The following is a 25,587-nucleotide window of genomic DNA, read 5'->3' on the forward strand; positions in this document are numbered from 1 at the left end:
TCTATTCTCTCTATTCTCTTTCAACTCTATTCTCTCTCTACTCTCTCTATTCTCTTTCTACTCTCTCTATTCTCTTTCTACTCTCTCTCTATTCTCTCTCTATTCTCTTTCTACTCTCTATTCTCTCTCATCTCACTCTACACTCTATTCTCTCAACTCTCTCTCTAGTCTCTCTCTAGTCTCTCTACTCTCTCTATTCTTCCAACTCTCTCTCTTCTCTCTCTAGTCTCTCTACTCTCTCTATTCTTCCAACTCTCTCTCTTCTCAACTCTCTCTCTTCTCCCTCTTAACTCTCCCTCTCTCCTCTCTACTCTCTCATCCCTCTCAACTCTCTACTCTCTCTACTCTCTCTAGTCTCTCTAATCTCTCATCCCTCTAGCATAAGTTTGTAATGTAGTAATGCAAAGTAAAGCTTTTACATTTTCCTAGAGAGATCTGGGCTCTGTCCTGCTCTGAGAATGACATGTGTTCTTGATCTCAACTCTCAACAAACAGATAGAAAAGCAGCAGGATAGAGGGATGAGGCTCTCTCTTCTTCCTCTCTCCTCCTCTCTCCTCCTCCTCCTCCTCCTCCTCCTCCTCCTCCTCCTCCCCCTCGTCCTCCTCCTCCTCCTCCTCCTCCTCCTCATGTGTGTCTGTGTGTGTGTGCGTCTGTGAGCATGTGCACGTATGTGTGTGTGTGTGTGCTGTTTCCCCAGACCTACCCTCTCTGGGCCTCGGTGCGTTGGCGTTCCAGCTGTCTCTCCAGGTCGTCTCTCTGCTGGCGGAGCAGGTCTCTCTGTCTCTGGAGATCCCCAGCCGACCCCCTCATCACCTCCAGCTCTGCCCCCAGGGACTCTGTCTTCTGCTGGAGGCCCACAACCAGCTTCTCCAGGCTGACCTTCTCACTGGTGGGAGGAGGAGAGAGAGAGAGAGAGAGAGAGAGAGAGGGGGCGGATGGAGAGATAGAGATGGGGCGAGAGAGAGAGAGAGTATGTTTTAAAAAATATATATACGATTTAGAGTTGGATAAACATGGATTTTTCCACATTAACATATCCAGGATACTACCCTCCACAACATAACCTTCACTCCAAATCAAAACTTCAAACGTACATCCTGATTTGGGACAAAAGTACCCGGAAGAATTCATACTACCAAAGATTCTTATTCCCAAGGACTATACAGCAAATGCTCTGGCAAACCAACGACTAGTAAAACAAGCACAACAGAAACCTGCAGAACAGATCTGACTGCAACGTCAATTAGCACTGAGGTGTAAAGGGAAAGGTGTCAAAGCCCTTGAGCCCAACAACGGCAGGAGAGTTTCACAGCCTCGCCCCACCTAAATACAGAGGCCTTTGAAGCTCCCTCCCCCAACACAGTACCCCTTGGATGCACGGGAGGCTGGGAGGCCTCAGGAGGCTGAAGAAATTCGGCTTGTCACCAAAAGCACTCACAAACTTCTACAGATGCACAATCGAGAGCATCCTGGTGGGCTGTATCACCGCCTGGTACGGCAACTGCTCCGCCCTCAACCGTAAGGCTCTCCAGAGGATAGTGAGGTCTGCACAACGCATCACCGGGGGCAAACTACGTGCCCTCCAGGACACCTACACCACCCGATGTTACAGGAAGGCCATAAAGATCATCAAGGACATCAACCACCCGAGCCACTGCCTGTTCACCCCGCTATCATCCAAAAGGCGAGGTCAGTACAGGTGCATCAAAGCTGGGACCGAGAGACTGAAAAACAGCTTCTATCTCAAGGCCATCAGACTGTTAAACAGCCACCACTAACATTGAGTGGCTGCTGCCAACACACTGACACTGACTCAACTCCAGCCACTTTAATAATGGGAATTGATGGGAAATGATGTAAATATATCACTAGCCACTTTAAACAATGCTACCTTATATAATGTTACTTACCCTACATTATTCATCTCATATGCATACGTATATACTATACTCTATATCATCGACTGCATCCTTATGTAATACATGTATCACTAGCCACTTTAACTATGCCACTTTGTTTACATACTCATCTCATATGTATATATTGTACTCGATACCATCTACTGTATCTTGCCTATGCTGCTCTGTACCATCACTCATTCATACATCCTTATGTACATATTCTTTATCCCCTTACACTGTGTATAAGACAGTAGTTTAGGAATTGTTAGTTAGATTACTTGTTGGTTATTACTGCATTGTCGGAACTAGAAGCACAAGCATTTCACTACACTCGCATTAACATCTGCTAACCCTGTGTATGTGACAAATAAAATTTGATTTGATTTGAGTACAAAAACAAGATCCTTACGGAAAATCGAGATACACTTTTTTTCTGACTTCTATCAGGGGTGTTAGTGATTGGTGTAAACTCAGAATACTAGACAATGAGGACTCTGAATCCTTCACACAGATCATCCCCTGGCATGACGCAGTGCTATATTAACACACTACCCCTCTGTTAAGAGAGGTGGGGGGTGTTAGTGATGGGTGTAAACTCAGAATACTAGACAATGAGGACTCTGAATCAGCCAACGAGGACTCTGAATCAGCCAACGAGGACTCGGAGTCAGCCAACGAGGACTCTGAATCAGCCAACGAGGACTCGGAGTCAGCCAACGAGGACTCGGAGTCAGCCAACGAGGACTCGGAGTCAGCCAACGAGGACTCGGAGTCAGCCAACGAGGACTCGGAGTCAGCCAACGAGGACTCGGAGTCAGCCAACGAGGACTCGGAGTCAGCCAATCGAGGACTCGGAGTCAGCCAACGAGGACTCGGAGTCAGCCAACGAGGACTCGGAGTCAGCCAATGAGGACTCGGAGTCAGCCAACGAGGACTCTGAATCAGCCAACAAGGACTCTAAGTCAGCCCATATCAACATGTACAAGTCTGGAACAGTATTGGTAGAGTCCAACCCCAAACAGTGTCAGCTGGACTTTCACATAATCGAAGAGGGAGCGTAGCAGGAGAAGCTCTCTCCTGAGAAAGATACCCCCACCCTGAACGTGTCAGACCAGACCTCTTCATTAAACAACCCTACAGGCGAGCAGCCCCAAGAGAAAAGTCATTCACCCAGTAAGGCGAACAGCAGGTGAACACACTCCAGTCAACACGAAAACGTTGTCCAGCTCAACAACACCGCCCTTAACCAGACCTGGAGAGCTGGAGGAGCTGGAGCCGGAGAGTCCCCCCTCCCAGACCTGCGGAACCCCCCTCCCCCAGACCTGCGGGACCCCCCTCCCCCAGACCTGCGGGACCCCCCCCCCCTCCCCCAGACCTGCGGGACCCCCCCCTCCCCCAGACCTGCGGGACCCCCCCCCCCAGACCTGAGGGACCCCCTCCCCCAGACCTGCGGGACCTCCCCCACCCCAGACCTGCGGGACCTCCCCCTCCCCCAGACCTGCGGAACCTCCCCCTCCCAGACCTGCGGGACCCCCCCCCCCCAGACCTGCGGGACCTCCCCCACCTCCCCCAGACCTGCGGGACCTCCCCCCAGACCCTCCCCCTCCCAGATCTGCGGGACCTCCCCCTCCCAGACCTGCGGGACCTCCCCCTCCCCCAGACCTTAACCTCCCCCCTCCCAGACCTGAGGAACTCCCCCCCCCAGACCTGTGGAACCCCCCCAGACCTGTGTTTCCCCCAGACTCCCCCAGACCTGCGGGACCCCCCTCCCCCCAGACCTGCGGAACTTCCCCCCCTCCCCAGACCTGCGGGACCCCCCTCCCCCTCCTCCTCCTCCCCCAGACCTTGGGACTTTGTCCCAGAATATCTACCTGCCCCAGACCTGCATCCCCCCTCCCCAGATCTGTTTTACCAATCCCCTCCCAGACCTGCGGGATCCCCCTCCCCCAATGTAGGACCTTTTTCACATCATCAGGACCTCACTCCCCCAGATCTGCGGACCTCCCCCCTCCCAGACCTGTGGGACCTCCCCCTCCCCCAGACCTGTGGACCTCCCCCCTCCCAGACCTGCAGGACCTCTCCCCCAGACCTTAACAGTTACCTGTTGAGGAGGTCCAGGGAGGTCTGTGGAACCTCTGGTTGTCTCTGTGTTTCTCCTCCAGACTCCTCTCAACCTGCTGGTTCTCCCTCTGCACCTCCTTGGATCTTCCTCTCCAGGTGCCTCCTCTGCTCCTCCTCCTCCTGCAGATTACTTTGTAGAATATCTACAGTCCCAGGGCTGCATCCAGCCGGCTACGCAGGTCTGTTTTATCAATCACATTTCAATCAATCAATCAAATGTAGCTTTTTTTTAACATCATCAGTTGATAATCACTATGTTCTTATGAGTCTTTCCAATTACAGTCTGTGGATCGTCCAATTACAGTCTGTGGATCGTCCAATTACAGTCGGTGGATCGTCCAATTACAGTCTGTGGATCGTCCAATTACAGTCTGTGGATCGTCCAATTACAGTCTGTGGATCGTCCAATTACAGTCTGTGCATCGTCCAATTACAGTCGGTGGATCGTCCAATTACAGTCTGTGCATCGTCCAATTACAGTCTGTGGATCGTCGAAGACTACAAGTACCATCAGGTTTGGAGTCCATAACACTGAAATTCCAATCCCTATTCTCTGCCACGCTTTTCAATGAGGGAAATGTGGGACTTGGGTTGACTTTATGCATTGACTGGCATTGATAATGGAATTGTCCCCAAGACTGGTATCCCATGTTGAGCGCGTGATTTGTCTGACCTGTGTTTGCGTCTGGTGTTGGGAGAGGAGACCTTTGACAGCCATCAGGGTGCTGTTGCATTGGGAAGTGAGGCCCCGGATAGGTGAGGAGGAGGAGGAGGACGAAGGTTGACCACCAGAGACATAACCATCCTCACCACCATGAACCAGCTGAACAGGAAGTAGAGAAGGCAACATCCTGAGTAGCTTTGAACCTGAACACATAAAAAAGGCTAGTTTCTCACACCCAGACTAGTCTTGGATTACAACACACTGGTATGTTCGCAAATGGCACCCTATTCCCTATGTAGTGCACTACTTTTGACCAGAGCCTTATGGGTCCTGGTTAAAATGAGTACACTATAGGGAGCCATTGCGGACCCAAAACTCTTACTTCAATTTCCACGACTGAATCTGGTTCTGGGAAACCGGCACTGATGAAAAGCACTGATAGTGATATGATATGCCCAGGCCAGGCCTGACTACCTGTGTGATGCTGGTTAGAACCTGAGATAGGCTGACTACCTGTGTGATGCTGGTTAGGACCTCCAGCATGCTGACTAGCTGTGTGATGCTGGTTAGGACCTGCAGGAGGCTGAATACCTGTGTGATGCTGGTTAGGACCTGCAGGAGGCTGAATACCTGTGTGATGCTGGTTAGGACCTGCAGGAGGCTGAATACCTGTGTGATGCTGAATACCTGTGTGATGCTGGTTAGCACCTGCAGGAGGCTGACTACCTGTGTGATGCTGGTTAGGACCTGCAGGAGGCTGAATACCTGTGTGATGCTGGTTAGCACCTGCAGGAGGCTGACTACCTGTGTGATGCTGGTTAGGACCTGCAGGAGGCTGAATACCTGTGTGATGCTGAATACCTGTGTGATGCTGACTACCTGTGTGATGCTGACTACCTGTGTGATGCTGGTTAGGATCTGCAGCAGGCTGAATACCTGTGTGATGCTGAATACCTGCAGGAGGCTGACTACCTGTGTGATGCTGACTACCTGTGTGATGCTGAATACCTGTGTGATGCTGACTAACTGTGTGATGCTGAATACCTGTGTGATGCTGACTAACTGTGTGATGCTGAATACCTGTGTGATGCTGAATACCTGAGTGATGCTAACTACCTGTGTGATGCTGAATACCTGTGTGATGCTGACTACCTGTGTGATGCTGCATACCTGTGTGATGCTGCATACCTGTGTGATGCTGAATACCCGTGTGATGCTGAATACCCGTGTGAGGCTGGACTACCTGTGTGATGCTGCATACCTGTGTGATGCTGACTACCTGTGTGATGCTGCATACCTGTGTGATGCTGACTACCTGTGTGAGGCTGAATACCTGTGTGATGCTGAATACCCGTGTGATGCTGAATACCCGTGTGAGGCTGGACTACCTGTGTGATGCTGAATACCTGTGTGATGCTGACTACTTGTGTGATGCTGACTACTTGTGTGATGCTGACTACCTGTGTGATGCTGAATACCTGTGTGATGCTGAATACCTGTGTGATGCTGGTTAGGACCTTCTGAAAGGAATCTCTGCCCTGTCCTCCGCTCTGCTTGTCTCCTGTAACAGTTTTTATTTGATTTCACGGGCAAGTCAGTTATTAAGAACAAATTATTTACAACAACGGCCTCTTATGGGGACGGGGATATAGAAATATAAATGCATGAAACCAAACATACAGGAAGCCATAGGGGTCAAACTTACAGGAAGCCATAAGGGTCAAACATACAGGAAGCCATAGGGGTCAAACATACAGGAAGCCATAGGGGTCAAACATACAGGAAGCCATAGGGGTCAAACAGACAGGAAGCCATAGGGGTCAAACATACAGGGAGCCATAGGGGTCAAACATACAGGAAGCCATAGGGGTCAAACAGACAGGAAGCCATAGGGGTCAAACATACAGGGAGCCATAGGGGTCAAACATACAGGGAGCCATAGGGGTCAAACATACAGGAAGCCATAGGGGTCAAACAGACAGGAAGCCATAGGGGTCAAACAGACAGGAAGCCATAGGGGTCAAACATACAGGGAGCCATAGGGGTCAAACATACAGGAAGCCATAGGGTCAAACAGACAGGAAGCCATAGGGGTCAAACATACAGGGAGCCATAGGGGTCAAACATACAGGGAGCCATAGGGGTCAAACATACAGGAAGCCATAGGGGTCAAACAGACAGGAAGCCATAGTGGTCAAACAGACAGGAAGCCATAGGGGTCAACCATACAGGAAACAATGGGGGTGTGGCAGGCACCCACAGAGTGGGGAATACCTGACCTCCAGCACACAGAGGGGAGGCATCCCCACCAAATCTCACCCCTGACACACCCCAGACTGCCCCAGACTGCCCCAGACTGCCCCTGACACACCCCAGACTGCCCAGACTGCCCCAGACTGCCCCAGACTGCCCCTGACACACCCCAGACTGCCCCAGACTGCCCCAGACTGCCCCAGACTGCCCCTGACACACCCCAGACTGCCCCAGACTGCCCCTGACACACCCCAGACTGCCCCAGACTGCCCCTGAATGCCCCAGACTGCCCAGACTGCCCCTGACACACCCCAGACTGCCCCAGACTGCCCCAGACTGCCCCTGACACACCCCAGACTGCCCCAGACTGCCCCAGACTGCCCAGACTGCCCCAGACTGCCCCAGACTGCCCAGACTGCCCCTGAATGCCCCAGACTGCCCCAGACTGCCCCTGACACACCCCAGACTGCCCAGACTGCCCCAGACTGCCCCTGAATGCCCAGACTGCCCCAGACTGCCCCTGAATGCCCCAGACTGCCCCAGACTGCCCCAGACTGCCCAGACTGCCCCAGACTGCCCCTGAATGCCCCAGACTGCCCAGACTGCCCCAGACTGCCCCTGACACACCCCAGACTGCCCCTGACTGCCCCTGACACACCCCAGACTGCCCAGACTGCCCCAGACTGCCCCTGACACACCCCAGACAGCCCCTGACACACCCCAGACTGCCCAGACTGCCCCAGACTGCCCCTGACACACCCCAGACTGCCCAGACTGCCCCAGACTGCCCCAGACTGCCCCAGACACACCCCAGACTGCCCCAGACTGCCCCTGACACACCCCAGACTGCCCAGACTGCCCCAGACTGCCCCAGACTGCCCCTGACACACCCCAGACTGCCCCAGACTGCCCCAGACTGCCCCAGACTGCCCCAGACTGCCCCTGACACACCCCAGACTGCCCCAGACTGCCCCTGACACACCCCAGACTGCCCCAGACTGCCCCTGAATGCCCCAGACTGCCCAGACTGCCCCTGACACACCCCATACTGCCCCAGACTGCCCCAGACTGCCCCTGACACACCCCAGACTGCCCCAGACTGCCCCAGACTGCCCAGACTGCCCCAGACTGCCCCAGACTGCCCAGACTGCCCCTGAATGCCCCAGACTGCCCCAGACTGCCCCTGACACACCCCAGACTGCCCAGACTGCCCCAGACTGCCCCTGAATGCCCAGACTGCCCCAGACTGCCCCTGAATGCCCCAGACTGCCCCAGACTGCCCCAGACTGCCCAGACTGCCCCAGACTGCCCCTGAATGCCCCAGACTGCCCAGACTGCCCCAGACTGCCCCTGACACACCCCAGACTGCCCCTGACTGCCCCTGACACCCCCAGACTGCCCAGACTGCCCCAGACTGCCCCTGACACACCCCAGACTGCCCCTGACTGCCCCTGACACACCCCAGACTGCCCAGACTGCCCCAGACTGCCCCTGACACACCCCAGACAGCCCCTGACACACCCCAGACTGCCCAGACTGCCCCAGACTGCCCCTGACACACCCCAGACTGCCCAGACTGCCCCAGACTGCCCCTGACACACCCCAGACTGCCCCTGACACACCCCTGACTGCCCCAGACTGTCCCTGAGGTCCCATCATCCTGTGTGTGTGTTTGTCTCACCATCCTGTCCAGACTGGTCTGCATGGCAGCAAGGCCTGTATCCTTCTCACTGTTCTGGGCTCTGAGATGTTTCACCATGTCTGTCAGCTCCAGGATCCTATGACACACACACACACACACACACACACACACACACACACACTTTTCAGATCATATAGCCTAAGCTTCTGACAGAATGATCTGAGGAAGTACTCATGGAAAAAGACCCTCAACCCTCTCATGTCCCCTGTCCTAGGTAACATGTCCCCCGTCCTAGGTAACATGTCCCCTGTCCTAGGTAACATGTCCCCTGTCCTAGGCAACATGTCCCCTGTCCTAGGTAACATGTCCCCTGTCCTAGGTAACATGTCCCCCGTCCTAGGTAACATGTCCCCCGTCCTAGGTAACATGTCCCCGTCCTAGGTAACATGTCCCCCGTCCTAGGTAACATGTCCCCCGTCCTAGGTAACATGACCCTGTCCTAGGTAACATGTCCCCCGTCCTAGGTAACATGTCCCCTGTCCTAGGTAACATGTCCCCTGTCCTAGGTAACATGTCCCCTGTCCTAGGCAACATGTCCCCTGTCCTAGGCAACATGTCCCCAGAACATGTCCCTGTCCTAGGTAACATGTCCCCTGTCCTAGGTAACATGTCCCCTGTCCTAGGCAACATGTCCCCTGTCCTAGGTAACATGTCCCCTGTCCTAGGTAACATGTCCCCTGTCCTAGGTAACATGTCCACTGTGAATGTGAATAGTCTGAGGGTTGTGGCATCTGTATTGAGGATCGGGATGTCCGTTTGGCTCTAGAAACACAGAGCATCATGGTTCTTCAGATCTTCCTATAGGATTGTCTTTCCTGCATTACTGTACTACCATCCAGGGGTGACAATCTACAGAAAACACCTGACAGAAAGTCAGTTATCAGGATAGCGAGGGTCTATTGCTCCATGGGTGGAGAGACGTCATAGACCTTCTGTAGAACAAACATCCTTGTTCCTTTTATTCTATATCACGTCTGCTTTCATTAGAAAGGCTACTGTAACATGACGTGACGAGAGAGAGGCAGACAGAGAGGCAGACAGACAGACAGACGGACAGACAGACGGACGGACAGACAGACAGACAGACAGACAGACAGACAGACAGACAGACAGACAGACAGACAGACAGACAGACAGAGGGACAGACGGACAGACAGAGGGACAGACGGACAGACAGACAGACAGGCAGACAAAGGGACAGACAAAGGGACAGACAAAGGGACAGACAAAGGGACAGACAAAGGGACAGACAGACAGACAGACAGACAGACAGACAGGCAGAGAGGCAGACAGACAGACAGACAGACAGACAGACAGACAGACAGACAGAGAGGCAGACAGACAGACAGACAGACAGACAGACAGACAGACAGACAGACAGACAGACAGACAGACAGACAGAGAGACAGACAGACAGAGAGAGGCAGACAGACAGACAGACAGACAGACAGACAGAGAGGCAGACAGACAGACAGACAGACAGACAGACAGAGGCAGACAGAGAGGCAGACAGACAGACAGACAGACAGACAGACAGACAGAGAGAGAGGCAGACAGAGAGACAGACAGACAGACAGACAGAGAGAGAGGCAGACAGACAGGCAGACAGACAGACAGACAGACAGACCTGGAGTTGAGCTCTACTTTCTCAGCGTCCCAGCGTCCCTGAAGCTGCATGGCTTCCCTCAGCTTGTCCCTGAGCTGCCTTTCCAGGTCTGACACCTCCAGGCCACTAGGGGCGATGTGCGGTGTGACACTGGCCTCCAGAGACATACAGGCCACATGTAGACTACGGCTCGCAGTCACACACTCCCCACGTATGTCAGACAGACTCCTACAGACAGAGGAACATGGTTAATGTATGTCAGACTCCTACAGACAGAGGAACATGGTTAATGTATGACAGACTACCAGAGACAGAGGAACATGGTTAATGTATGACAGACTACCAGAGACAGAGGAACATGGTTAATGTATGACAGACTACCAGAGACAGAGGAACATGGTTAATGTATGTCAGACTACTAGAGACAGAGGAACATGGTTAATGTATGACAGACTACCAGAGACAGAGGAACATGGTTAATGTATGACAGACTACCAGAGACAGAGGAACATGGTTAATGTATGACAGACTACCAGAGACAGAGGAACATGGTTAATGTATGACAGACTACCAGAGACAGAGGAACATGGTTAATGTATGACAGACTACCAGAGACAGAGGAACATGGTTAATGTATGACAGACTACCAGAGACAGAGGAACATGGTTAATGTATGACAGACTACCAGAGACAGAGGAACATGGTTAATGTATGACAGACTACCAGAGACAGAGGAACATGGTTAATGTATGACAGACTCCTACAGACAGAGGAACATGGTTAATGTATGACAGACTACCAGAGACAGAGGAACATGGTTAATGTATGACAGACTCCCAGAGACAGAGGAACATGGTTAATGTATGACAGACTCCTACAGACAGAGGAACATGGTTAATGTATGACAGACTACCAGAGACAGAGGAACATGGTTAATGTATGTCAGACTCCCAGAGACAGAGGAACATGGTTAATGTATGACAGACTCCTACAGACAGAGGAACATGGTTAATGTATGACAGACTCCTACAGACAGAGGAACATGGTTAATGTATGTCAGACTACCAGAGACAGAGGAACATGGTTAATGTATGACAGACTACCAGAGACAGAGGAACATGGTTAATGTATGACAGACTACCAGAGACAGAGGAACATGGTTAATGTATGACAGACTACCAGAGACAGAGGAACATGGTTAATGTATGTCAGACTCCCAGAGACAGAGGAACATGGTTAATGTATGTCAGACTCCCAGAGACAGAGGAACATGGTTAATGTATGACAGACTACCAGAGACAGAGGAACATGGTTAATGTATGTCAGACTCCCAGAGACAGAGGAACATGGTTAATGTATGACAGACTCCTACAGACAGAGGAACATGGTTAATGTATGACAGACTCCTACAGACAGAGGAACATGGTTAATGTATGACAGACTACCAGAGACAGAGGAACATGGTTAATGTATGACAGACTACCAGAGACAGAGGAACATGGTTAATGTATGACAGACTCCTACAGACAGAGGAACATGGTTAATGTATGACAGACTACCAGAGACAGAGGAACATGGTTAATGTATGACAGACTACCAGAGACAGAGGAACATGGTTAATGTATGACAGACTACCAGAGACAGAGGAACATGGTTAATGTATGACAGACTACCAGAGACAGAAGAACATGGTTAATGTATGACAGACTCCTACAGACAGAGGAACATGGTTAATGTATGACAGACTACCAGAGACAGAGGAACATGGTTAATGTATGACAGACTCCTACAGACAGAGGAACATGGTTAATGTATGTCAGACTACCAGAGACAGAGGAACATGGTTAATGTATGACAGACTACCAGAGAGACAGAGGAACATGGTTAATGTATGTCAGACTCCTACAGACAGAGGAACATGGTTAATGTATGACAGACTACCAGAGACAGAGGAACATGGTTAATGTATGTCAGACTCCTACAGACAGAGGAACATGGTTAATGTATGACAGACTACCAGAGACAGAGGAACATGGTTAATGTATGTCAGACTCCTACAGACAGAGGAACATGGTTCATGTATGACAGACTACCAGAGACAGAGGAACATGGTTAATGTATGACAGACTACCAGAGACAGAGGAACATGGTTAATGTATGACAGACTACCAGAGACAGAGGAACATGGTTAATGTATGACAGACTCCTACAGACAGAGGAACATGGTTAATGTATGACAGACTACCAGAGACAGAGGAACATGGTTAATGTATGTCAGACTCCTACAGACAGAGGAACATGGTTAATGTATGACAGACTCCTACAGACAGAGGAACATGGTTAATGTATGACAGACTCCTACAGACAGAGGAACATGGTTAATGTATGACAGACTCCTAGAGACAGAGGAACATGGTTAATGTATGACAGACTCCTACAGACAGAGGAACATGGTTAATGTATGACAGACTCCTACAGACAGAGGAACATGGTTAATGTATGACAGACTCCTACAGACAGAGGAACATGGTTCATGTATGACAGACTCCTACAGACAGAGGAACATGGTTAATGTATGTCAGACTCCTACAGACAGAGGAACATGGTTAATGTATGACAGACTCCTACAGACAGAGGAACATGGTTAATGTACAGACTCCTACAGACAGAGGAACATGGTTAATGTATGACAGACTCCTAGAGACAGAGGAACATGGTTAATGTATGACAGACTACCAGAGACAGAGGAACATGGTTAATGTATGACAGACTCCTACAGACAGAGGAACATGGTTAATGTATGTCAGACTACCAGAGACAGAGGAACATGGTTAATGTATGACAGACTACCAGAGACAGAGGAACATGGTTAATGTATGACAGACTACCAGAGACAGAGGAACATGGTTAATGTATGACAGACTACCAGAGACAGAGGAACATGGTTAATGTATGACAGACTACCAGAGACAGAGGAACATGGTTAATGTATGACAGACTACCAGAGACAGAGGAACATGGTTAATGTATGTCAGACTCCCAGAGACAGAGGAACATGGTTAATGTATGTCAGACTACCAGAGACAGAGGAACATGGTTAATGTATGACAGACTCCTACAGACAGAGGAACATGGTTAATGTATGACAGACTACCAGAGACAGAGGAACATGGTTAATGTATGACAGACTCCTACAGACAGAGGAACATGGTTAATGTATGACAGACTCCTACAGACAGAGGAACATGGTTAATGTATGACAGACTCCTACAGACAGAGGAACATGGTTAATGTATGACAGACTACCAGAGACAGAGGAACATGGTTAATGTATGACAGACTACCAGAGACAGAGGAACATGGTTAATGTATGACAGACTCCTAGAGACAGAGGAACATGGTTAATGTATGTCAGACTACCAGAGACAGAGGAACATGGTTAATGTATGACAGACTACCAGAGACAGAGGAACATGGTTAATGTATGTCAGACTACCAGAGACAGAGGAACATGGTTAATGTATGACAGACTACCAGAGACAGAGGAACATGGTTAATGTATGACAGACTACCAGAGACAGAGGAACATGGTTAATGTATGACAGACTCCTAGAGACAGAGGAACATGGTTAATGTATGACAGACTACCAGAGACAGAGGAACATGGTTAATGTATGACAGACTCCTACAGACAGAGGAACATGGTTAATGTATGACAGACTCCTAGAGACAGAGGAACATGGTTAATGTATGACAGACTACCAGAGACAGAGGAACATGGTTAATGTATGACAGACTACCAGAGACAGAGGAACATGGTTGATGTATGTCAGACTACCAGAGACAGAGGAACATGGTTAATGTATGACAGACTCCCAGAGACAGAGGAACATGGTTAATGTATGACAGACTCCTACAGACAGAGGAACATGGTTAATGTATGTCAGACTACCAGAGACAGAGGAACATGGTTAATGTATGACAGACTCCTACAGACAGAGGAACATGGTTAATGTATGACAGACTACCAGAGACAGAGGAACATGGTTAATGTATGACAGACTCCTACAGACAGAGGAACATGGTTAATGTATGTCAGACTCCTACAGACAGAGGAACATGGTTAATGTATGTCAGACTCCTAGAGACAGAGGAACATGGTTAATGTATGACAGACTACCAGAGACAGAGGAACATGGTTAATGTATGTCAGACTCCTACAGACAGAGGAACATGGTTAATGTATGACAGACTCCTAAAGACAGAGGAACATGGTTAATGTATGACAGACTACCAGAGACAGAGGAACATGGTTAATGTATGACAGACTACCAGAGACAGAGGAACATGGTTAATGTATGACAGACTACCAGAGACAGAGGAACATGGTTAATGTATGACAGACTACCAGCGACAGAGGAACATGGTTAATGTATGACAGACTACCAGAGACAGAGGAACATGGTTAATGTATGTCAGACTCCTACAGACAGAGGAACATGGTTAATGTATGACAGACTACCAGAGACAGAGGAACATGGTTAATGTATGTCAGACTACCAGAGACAGAGGAACATGGTTAATGTATGACAGACTCCTACAGACAGAGGAACATGGTTAATGTATGACAGACTACCAGAGACAGAGGAACATGGTTAATGTATGACAGACTACCAGAGACAGAGGAACATGGTTAATGTATGTCAGACTCCTACAGACAGATGAACATGGTTAATGTATGACAGACTACCAGAGACAGAGGAACATGGTTAATGTATGACAGACTCCTACAGACAGAGGAACATGGTTAATGTATGACAGACTACCAGAGACAGAGGAACATGGTTAATGTATGACAGACTACCAGAGACAGAGGAACATGGTTAATGTATGACAGACTACCAGAGACAGAGGAACATGGTTAATGTATGACAGACTACCAGAGACAGAGGAACATGGTTAATGTATGTCCGACTACCAGAGACAGAGGAACATGGTTAATGTATGACAGACTACCAGAGACAGAGGAACATGGTTAATGTATGTCAGACTACCAGAGACAGAGGAACATGGTTAATGTATGACAGACTACCAGAGACAGAGGAACATGGTTAATGTATGTCAGACTACCAGAGACAGAGGAACATGGTTAATGTATGACAGACTACCAGAGACAGAGGAACATGGTTAATGTATGACAGACTACCAGAGACAGAGGAACATGGTTAATGTATGACAGACTCCTAGAGACAGAGGAACATGGTTAATGTATGACAGACTACCAGAGACAGAGGAACATGGTTAATGTATGACAGACTCCTACAGACAGAGGAACATGGTTAATGTATGACAGACTACCAGAGACAGAGGAACATGGTTAATGTATGACAGACTCCTACAGACAGAGGAACATGGTTAATGTATGACAGACTACCAGAGACAGAGGAACATGGTTAATGTATGTCAGACTCCTACAGACAGAGGAACATGGTTAATGTATGACAGACTACCAGAGACAGAGGAACATGGTTAATGTATGACAGACTACCAGAGACAGAGGAACATGGTTAATGTATGACAGACTACCAGAGACAGAGGAACATGGTTAATGTATGTCAGACTACCTACAGACAGAGGAACATGGTTAATGTATGTCAGACTCCTACAGACAGAGGAACATGGTTAATGTATGACAGACTCCTACAGACAGAGGAACATGGTTAATGTATGACAGACTACCAGAGACAGAGGAACATGGTTAATGTATGACAGACTCCTACAGAAAGAGGAACATGGTTAATGTATGACAGACTACCAGAGACAGAGGAACATGGTTAATGTATGTCAGACTACCAGAGACAGAGGAACATGGTTAATGTATGACAGACTACCAGAGACAGAGGAACATGGTTAATGTATGTCAGACTACCAGAGACAGAGGAACATGGTTAATGTATGACAGACTCCTACAGACAGAGGAACATGGTTAATGTATGACAGACTACCAGAGACAGAGGAACATGGTTAATGTATGACAGACTACCAGAGACAGAGGAACATGGTTAATGTATGACAGACTACCAGAGACAGAGGAACATGGTTAATGTATGACAGACTCCTACAGACAGAGGAACATGGTTAATGTATGACAGACTACCAGAGACAGAGGAACATGGTTAATGTATGACAGACTCCTACAGACAGAGGAACATGGTTAATGTATGTCAGACTACCAGAGACAGAGGAACATGGTTAATGTATGACAGACTACCAGAGACAGAGGAACATGGTTAATGTATGACAGACTCCTACAGACAGAGGAACATGGTTAATGTATGACAGACTACCAGAGACAGAGGAACATGGTTAATGTATGACAGACTACCAGAGACAGAGGAACATGGTTAATGTATGACAGACTACCAGAGACAGAGGAACATGGTTAATGTATGACAGACTACCAGAGACAGAGGAACATGGTTAATGTATGACAGACTACCAGAGACAGAGGAACATGGTTAATGTATGTCAGACTACCAGAGACAGAGGAACATGGTTAATGTATGACAGACTACCAGAGACAGAGGAACATGGTTAATGTATGACAGACTCCTACAGACAGAGGAACATGGTTAATGTATGTCAGACTACCAGAGACAGAGGAACATGGTTAATGTATGACAGACTACCAGAGACAGAGGAACATGGTTAATGTATGACAGACTACCAGAGACAGAGGAACATGGTTAATGTATGACAGACTACCAGAGACAGAGGAACATGGTTAATGTATGACAGACTACCAGAGACAGAGGAACATGGTTAATGTATGACAGACTACCAGAGACAGAGGAACATGGTTAATGTATGACAGACTCCTACAGACAGAGGAACATGGTTAATGTATGACAGACTCCTAGAGACAGAGGAACATGGTTAATGTATGACAGACTCCTAGAGACAGAGGAACATGGTTAATGTATGACAGACTACCAGAGACAGAGGAACATGGTTAATGTATGACAGACTCCTACAGACAGAGGAACATGGTTAATGTATGACAGACTACCAGAGACAGAGGAACATGGTTAATGAATGACAGACTACCAGAGACAGAGGAACATGGTTAATGTATGTCAGACTACCAGAGACAGAGGAACATGGTTAATGTATGACAGACTACCAGAGACAGAGGAACATGGTTAATGTATGACAGACTACCAGAGACAGAGGAACATGGTTAATGTATGACAGACTACCAGAGACAGAGGAACATGGTTAATGTATGTCAGACTCCTACAGACAGAGGAACATGGTTAATGTATGTCAGACTCCTACAGACAGAGGAACATGGTTAATGTATGACAGACTCCTACAGACAGAGGAACATGGTTAATGTATGACAGACTACCAGAGACAGAGGAACATGGTTAATGTATGACAGACTACCAGAGACAGAGGAACATGGTTAATGTATGACAGACTACCAGAGACAGAGGAACATGGTTAATGTATGTCAGACTCCTACAGACAGAGGAACATGGTTAATGTATGACAGACTACCAGAGACAGAGGAACATGGTTAATGTATGTCAGACTACCAGAGACAGAGGAACATGGTTAATGTATGTCAGACTACCAGAGACAGAGGAACATGGTTAATGTATGACAGACTACCAGAGACAGAGGAACATGGTTAATGTATGTCAGACTACCAGAGACAGAGGAACATGGTTAATGTATGTCAGACTACCAGAGACAGAGGAACATGGTTAATGTATGTCAGACTACCAGAGACAGAGGAACATGGTTAATGTATGTCAGACTACCAGAGACAGAGGAACATGGTTAATGTATGTCAGACTACCAGAGACAGAGGAACATGGTTAATGTATGACAGACTACCAGAGACAGAGGAACATGGTTAATGTATGTCAGACTACCAGAGACAGAGGAACATGGTTAATGTATGTCAGACTACCAGAGACAGAGGAACATGGTTAATGTATGACAGACTCCTACAGACAGAGGAACATGGTTAATGTATGACAGACTCCTACAGACAGAGGAACATGGTTAATGTATGACAGACTACCAGAGACAGAGGAACATGGTTAATGTATGTCAGACTCCTACAGACAGAGGAACATGGTTAATGTATGACAGACTACCAGAGACAGAGGAACATGGTTAATGTATGACAGACTACCAGAGACAGAGGAACATGGTTAATGTATGACAGACTCCTACAGACAGAGGAACATGGTTAATGTATGACAGACTCCTACAGACAGAGGAACATGGTTAATGTATGACAGACTACCAGAGACAGAGGAACATGGTTAATGTATGACAGACTCCTACAGACAGAGGAACATGGTTAATGTATGTCAGACTACCAGAGACAGAGGAACATGGTTAATGTATGACAGACTACCAGAGACAGAGGAACATGGTTAATGTATGACAGACTCCTACAGACAGAGGAACATGGTTAATGTATGTCAGACTACCAGAGACAGAGGAACATGGTTAATGTATGACAGACTCCTACAGACAGAGGAACATGGTTAATGTATGACAGACTACCAGAGACAGAGGAACATGGTTAATGTATGACAGACTCCCAGAGACAGAGGAACATGGTTAATGTATGACAGACTCCTACAGACAGAGGAACATGGTTAATGTATGACAGACTACCAGAGACAGAGGAACATGGTTAATGTATGACAGACTCCTACAGACAGAGGAACATGGTTAATGTATGACAGACTCCTAGAGACAGAGGAACATGGTTAATGTATGACAGACTACCAGAGACAGAGGAACATGGTTAATGTATGACAGACTACCAGAGACAGAGGAACATGGTTAATGTATGACAGACTACCAGAGACAGAGGAACATGGTTAATGTATGACAGACTCCCAGAGACAGAGGAACATGGTTAATGTATGACAGACTACCAGAGACAGAGGAACATGGTTAATGTATGACAGACTACCAGAGACAGAGGAACATGGTTAATGTATGTCAGACTACCAGAGACAGAGGAACATGGTTAATGTATGACAGACTACCAGAGACAGAGGAACATGGTTAATGTATGACAGACTACCAGAGACAGAGGAACATGGTTAATGTATGACAGACTACCAGAGACAGAGGAACATGGTTAATGTATGGCAGACTCCTACAGACAGAGGAACATGGTTAATGTAAGACAGACTACCAGAGACAGAGGAACATGGTTAATGTATGACAGACTCCTACAGACAGAGGAACATGGTTAATGTATGTCAGACTCCCAGAGACAGAGGAACATGGTTAATGTATGACAGACTACCAGAGACAGAGGAACATGGTTAATGTATGACAGACTACCAGAGACAGAGGAACATGGTTAATGTATGACAGACTACCAGAGACAGAGGAACATGGTTAATGTATGACAGACTCCTACAGACAGAGGAACATGGTTAATGTATGACAGACTCCTACAGACAGAGGAACATGGTTAATGTATGACAGACTACCAGAGACAGAGGAACATGGTTAATGTATGACAGACTACCAGAGACAGAGGAACATGGTTAATGTATGACAGACTACCAGAGACAGAGGAACATGGTTAATGTATGACAGACTACCAGAGACAGAGGAACATGGTTAATGTATGACAGACTACCAGAGACAGAGGAACATGGTTAATGTATGACAGACTCCTACAGACAGAGGAACATGGTTAATGTATGACAGACTCCTACAGACAGAGGAACATGGTTAATGTATGACAGACTACCAGAGACAGAGGAACATGGTTAATGTATGACAGACTACCAGAGACAGAGGAACATGGTTAATGTATGACAGACTACCAGAGACAGAGGAACATGGTTAATGTATGACAGACTACCAGAGACAGAGGAACATGGTTAATGTATGACAGACTCCTACAGACAGAGGAACATGGTTAATGTATGTCAGACTACCAGAGACAGAGGAACATGGTTAATGTATGACAGACTCCTACAGACAGAGGAACATGGTTAATGTATGACAGACTACCAGAGACAGAGGAACATGGTTAATGTATGACAGACTACCAGAGACAGAGGAACATGGTTAATGTATGACAGACTACAAGAGACAGAGGAACATGGTTAATGTATGACAGACTCCTACAGAAAGAGGAACATGGTTAATGTATGACAGACTCCAGAGACAGAGGAACATGGTTAATGTATGACAGACTACCAGAGACAGAGGAACATGGTTAATGTATGACAGACTCCTACAGACAGAGGAACATGGTTAATGTATGTCAGACTACCAGAGACAGAGGAACATGGTTAATGTATGACAGACTCCTACAGACAGAGGAACATGGTTAATGTATGACAGACTACCAGAGACAGAGGAACATGGTTAATGTATGACAGACTCCTACAGACAGAGGAACATGGTAACCATTGGAAAGCATCCATAACTGGTAAGTATTGTTTGCAAGAAAACAGAAAACAGACTTAAAGTCTTTAGTTTTGAAGTTGTGGCCCAGTGGTTTTTCATTAGGAAAAAGGGACTGTTGTATCCTATTGAGGACAAGATGGATTCTGCCTTTAGGACTTAAGCTCCATAAGCCTGCAGCTCACGTTGAACTGGGCACTGTTTCACGTTTGACTCCGAACCTCAAACACGAGGTATTTCTGTCCGCGAGCGGAGCAGTGTACGTTTACGGCTAATTACTCAACTTTTGTTGGTGTTTATACATTATACATGTTTATACACAACTAAAGCCCAGTGTTCAACTTCAGCTGCGTTCGGGCCTTTATCCTGGAGGGGGTGTCAAGGGTTCCGGTCAGGTTCCTGGAGGGGGTGTCAAGGGTTCCTGTCAGGTTCCTAGAGGGTGTCAATGGTTCCTGTCAGGTTCCTAGAGGTGTCATGGGTTCCTGTCAGGTTCCTAGAGGGGGTGTCAAGGGTTCCTGTCAGGTTCCTAGAGGGGTGTCAAGGGTTCCAGGTTCCTGGAGGGGGTGTCAAGGGTTCCTGTCAGGTTCCTAGAGGGGGTGTCAAGGGTTCCGGTCAGGTTCCTGGAGGGGGTGTCAAGGGTTCCTGTCAGGTTCCTAGAGGGGGTGTCAAGGGTTCCGGTCAGGTTCCTGGAGGGGGTGTCAAGGGTTCCTGTCAGGTTCCTAGAGGGGTGTCAAGGGTTCCGGTCAGGTTCCGGTAGAGGGGGGTGTCAAGGGTTCCTGTCAGGTTCCTAGAGGGGGTGTCAAGGGTTCCGGTCAGGTTCCTAGAGGGGGTGTCATGGGTTCCGGTCAGGTTCCTAGAGGGGGTCTGACAAGGTCGCCACACTCACCTGTCAGCGAAGGTCCTGAGCTGGGTGAAGGTGCTCCGTAGGGAGGCTGCCTGGCGCCACAGGGCCCTCACACGAGCCTGCTCACGACCCACCCGGAAGGCACACGTCTGGGGAGGGAGGCAGGAGGGAGACAGGTCATGGGAGGGAGACAGGAGGGAGACAGGAGGGAGGCAGGAGGGAGGCAAGAGGGAGACAGGTCATGGGAGGGAGACAGGAGGGAGACAGGAGGGAGGCAGGAGGGAGACAAGAGGGAGGCAGGAGGGAGACAGGTCATGGGAGGGAGACAGGAGGGAGACAGGTCATGGGAGGCAGGAGGGAGACAGGAGGGAGGCAGGAGGGAGGCAGGAGGGAGACAGGTCATGGGAGGGAGACAGGTCATGGGAGGGAGACAGGAGGGAGACAGGTCAAGGGAGACAGGAGGGAGACAGGAGGGAGACAGGTCATGGGAGGGAGACAGGTCACCTAGACAGACAGGAACCAGGAGGCAGACAGGTCATAGGAGGGAGACAGGAGGGAGACAAGAGGGAGACAGGTCATGGGAGGGAGACAGGAGGGAGACAGGTCAAGGAGACAGGAGGACAATGCAGGTCATCAGGAGGGAGACATCATGGGAGGAGACAGGAGGGAGAGACAGGAGGGAGACAGGTCATGGGAGGGAGACAGGAAGGAGTTAGGAGGGAGATGGGTGCTTTCTAACCTCTACTATAGCTATAGACTCTTAAGTCATCTGTGACAGCCACCACTGAACGTTCCCCAAACATAGACATCGGGTTCCTAGACAATCAACCAACGTACCAGTAATGTTTTTCCCAGCAAACCAACATTGCTCTTGTTAAAGTTCCCAGAACATTCCTAGACAAAAGTTCTTCTAGGATAAACCTAAGCTGTCCAGTCGATACCACAACATCTTCAGCACGTACTTTTGTAGCTACTTAAAGGAACCATTGGAAATCTGCATTTGAGAACCTATAGACCGATAACCATCAACTCACAGGACATTTACTACTGAACAACATCCTCATTGATAGAAGTCTAGACTTCCTCAACCTCAATGACACTCCATCTAGCCCAGACCTACATTTCTCCCAACCAATGCACTCCATCTGGGTAGACCTACCTAGACCGTCAACCAATGCACTCCATCTAGCTAGACCTACCTAGACCGTCAACCAATGCACTCCATCTAGCTAGACCTACCTAGACCGTCAACCAATGCACTCCATCTAGCTAGACCTACCTAGACCGTCAACCAATGCACTCCATCTAGCTAGACCTACCTAGACCGTCAACCAATGCACTCCCATCTAGCTAGACCGTCAACCAATGCACTCCATCTAGCTAGACCTACCTAGACCGTCAACCAATGCACTCCATCTAGCTAGACCTACCTAGACCGTCAACCAATGCACTCCATCTAGCTAGACCTACCTAGACCGTCAACCAATGCACTCCATCTAGCTAGACCGTCAACCAATGCACTCCATCTGGGTAGACCTACCTAGACCGTCAACCAATGCACTCCATCTAGCTAGACCTACCTAGACCGTCAACCAATGCACTCCATCTAGCTAGACCTACCTAGACCGTCAACCAATGCACTCCATCTAGCTAGACCTACCTAGACCGTCAACCAATGCACTCCATCTAGCTAGACCTACCTAGACAGTCAACCAATGCACTCCATCTAGCTAGACCTACCTAGACCGTCAACCAATGCACTCCATCTAGCTAGACCTACCTAGACCGTCAACCAATGCACTCCATCTGGGTAGCCTAGACCTACCTAGACCGTCAACCAATGCACTCCATCTAGCTAGACCTACCTAGACAGTCAACCAATGCACTCCATCTAGCTAGACCGTCAACCAATGCACCTAGACCGTCAACCAATGCACTCCATCTAGCTAGACCTACCTAGACCGTCAACCAATGCACTCCATCTAGCTAGACCTACCTAGACCGTCAACCAATGCACTCCATCTAGCTAGACCTACCTAGACCGTCAACCAATGCACTCCATCTAGCTAGACCTACCTAGACCGTCAACCAATGCACTCCATCTAGCTAGACCGTCAACCAATGCACTCCATCTAGCTAGACCTACCTAGACAGTCAACCAATGCACTTCATCTAGCTAGACCTACCTAGACCGTCAACCAATGCACTCCATCTAGCTAGACCTACCTAGACCGTCAACCAATGCACTCCATCTAGCTAGACCTACCTAGACCGTCAACCAATGCACTCCATCTACCTAGACCGTCAACCAATGCACTCCATCTAGCTAGACCTACCTAGACCGTCAACCAATGCACTCCATCTAGCTAGACCTACCTAGACCGTCAACCAATGCACTCCATCTAGCTAGACCTACCTAGACAGTCAACCAATGCACTTCATCTAGCTAGACCTACCTAGACCGTCAACCAATGCACTCCATCTAGCTAGACCGTCAACCAATGCACTCCATCTAGCTAGACCTACCTAGACCGTCAACCAATGCACTCCATCTAGCTAGACCTACCTAGACCGTCAACCAATGCACTCCATCTAGCTAGACCTACCTAGACCGTCAACCAATGCACTTCATCTAGCTAGACCTACCTAGACCGTCAACCAATGCACTCCATCTAGACTAGACCGTCAACCAATGCACTCCATCTAGCTAGACCTACCTAGACCGTCAACCAATGCACTCCATCTAGCTAGACCGTCAACCAATGCACTCCATCTAGCTAGACCTACCAAGACCGTCAACCAATGCACTTCATCTAGCTAGACCTACCTAGACCGTCAACATCTAGCTAGACCTACCTAGACCGTCAACCAATGCACTCCATCTAGCTAGACCTACCTAGACCGTCAACCAATGCACTCCATCTAGCTAGACCTACCTAGACCGTCAACCAATGCACTCCATCTAGCTAGACCGACCGTCAACCAATGCACTCCATCTAGCTAGACCTACCTAGACCGTCAACCAATGCACTCCATCTAGCTAGACCTACCTAGACAGTCAACCAATGCACTCCATCTAGCTAGACCTACCTAGACAGTCAACCAATGCACTCCATCTAGCTAGACCTACCTAGACCGTCAACCAATGCACTCCATCTAGCTAGACCTAACCAATGCAGCTACCGTCAACCAATGCACTCCATCTAGCTAGACCTACCTAGTCAACCAATGCACTCCATCTAGCTAGACCTACCTAGACCGTCAACCAATGCACTCCATCTAGCTAGACCTACCTGCACTCCATCTAGCTAGACCGTCAACCAATGCACTCCATCTAGCTAGACCTACCTAGACCGTCAACCAATGCACTCCATCTAGCTAGACCTACCAGACCGTCAACCAATGCACTCCATCTAGCTAGACCTACCTAGACCGTCAACCAATGCACTCCATCTAGCTAGACCTACCTAGACAGTCAACCAATGCACTCCATCTAGCTAGACCTACCTAGACCGTCAACCAATGCACTCCATCTAGCTAGACCTACCAAGACAGTCAACCAATGCACTCCATCTAGCTAGACCTACCTAGACCGTCAACCAATGCACTCCATCTAGCTAGACCTACCTAGACCGTCAACCAATGCACTCCATCTAGCTAGACCCAATGCACTCCATCTAGTCAACCAATGCACTCCATCTAGCTAGACCTACCTAGACCGTCAACCAATGCACTCCATCTAGCTAGACCGTCAACCAATGCACTCCATCTAGCTAGACCTACCTAGACCGTCAACCAATGCACTCCATCTGCACTCCATCTAGCTAGACCTACCTAGACAGTCAACCAATGCACTTCATCTAGCTAGACCTACCTAGACCGTCAACCAATGCACTCCATCTAGCTAGACCGTCAACCAATGCACTCCATCTAGCTAGACCTACCTAGACAGTCAACCAATGCACTCCATCTAGCTAGACCTACCTAGACCGTCAACCAATGCACTCCATCTAGCTAGACCTACC

At 48.6% G+C, this 25,587-nt stretch overlaps 1 pseudogene; it reads right to left on the reverse strand.

Moving 5' to 3' along the window:
* Positions 1-25,587, reverse strand: part of LOC135531816 (rootletin-like) — an 84,867-nt pseudogene that overhangs the window by 53,481 nt on the left and 5,799 nt on the right.

This window comes from Oncorhynchus masou, unplaced genomic scaffold (genome assembly GCF_036934945.1).
Source record: "Oncorhynchus masou masou isolate Uvic2021 unplaced genomic scaffold, UVic_Omas_1.1 unplaced_scaffold_1659, whole genome shotgun sequence".
Lineage (NCBI taxonomy): Eukaryota > Metazoa > Chordata > Actinopteri > Salmoniformes > Salmonidae > Oncorhynchus > Oncorhynchus masou.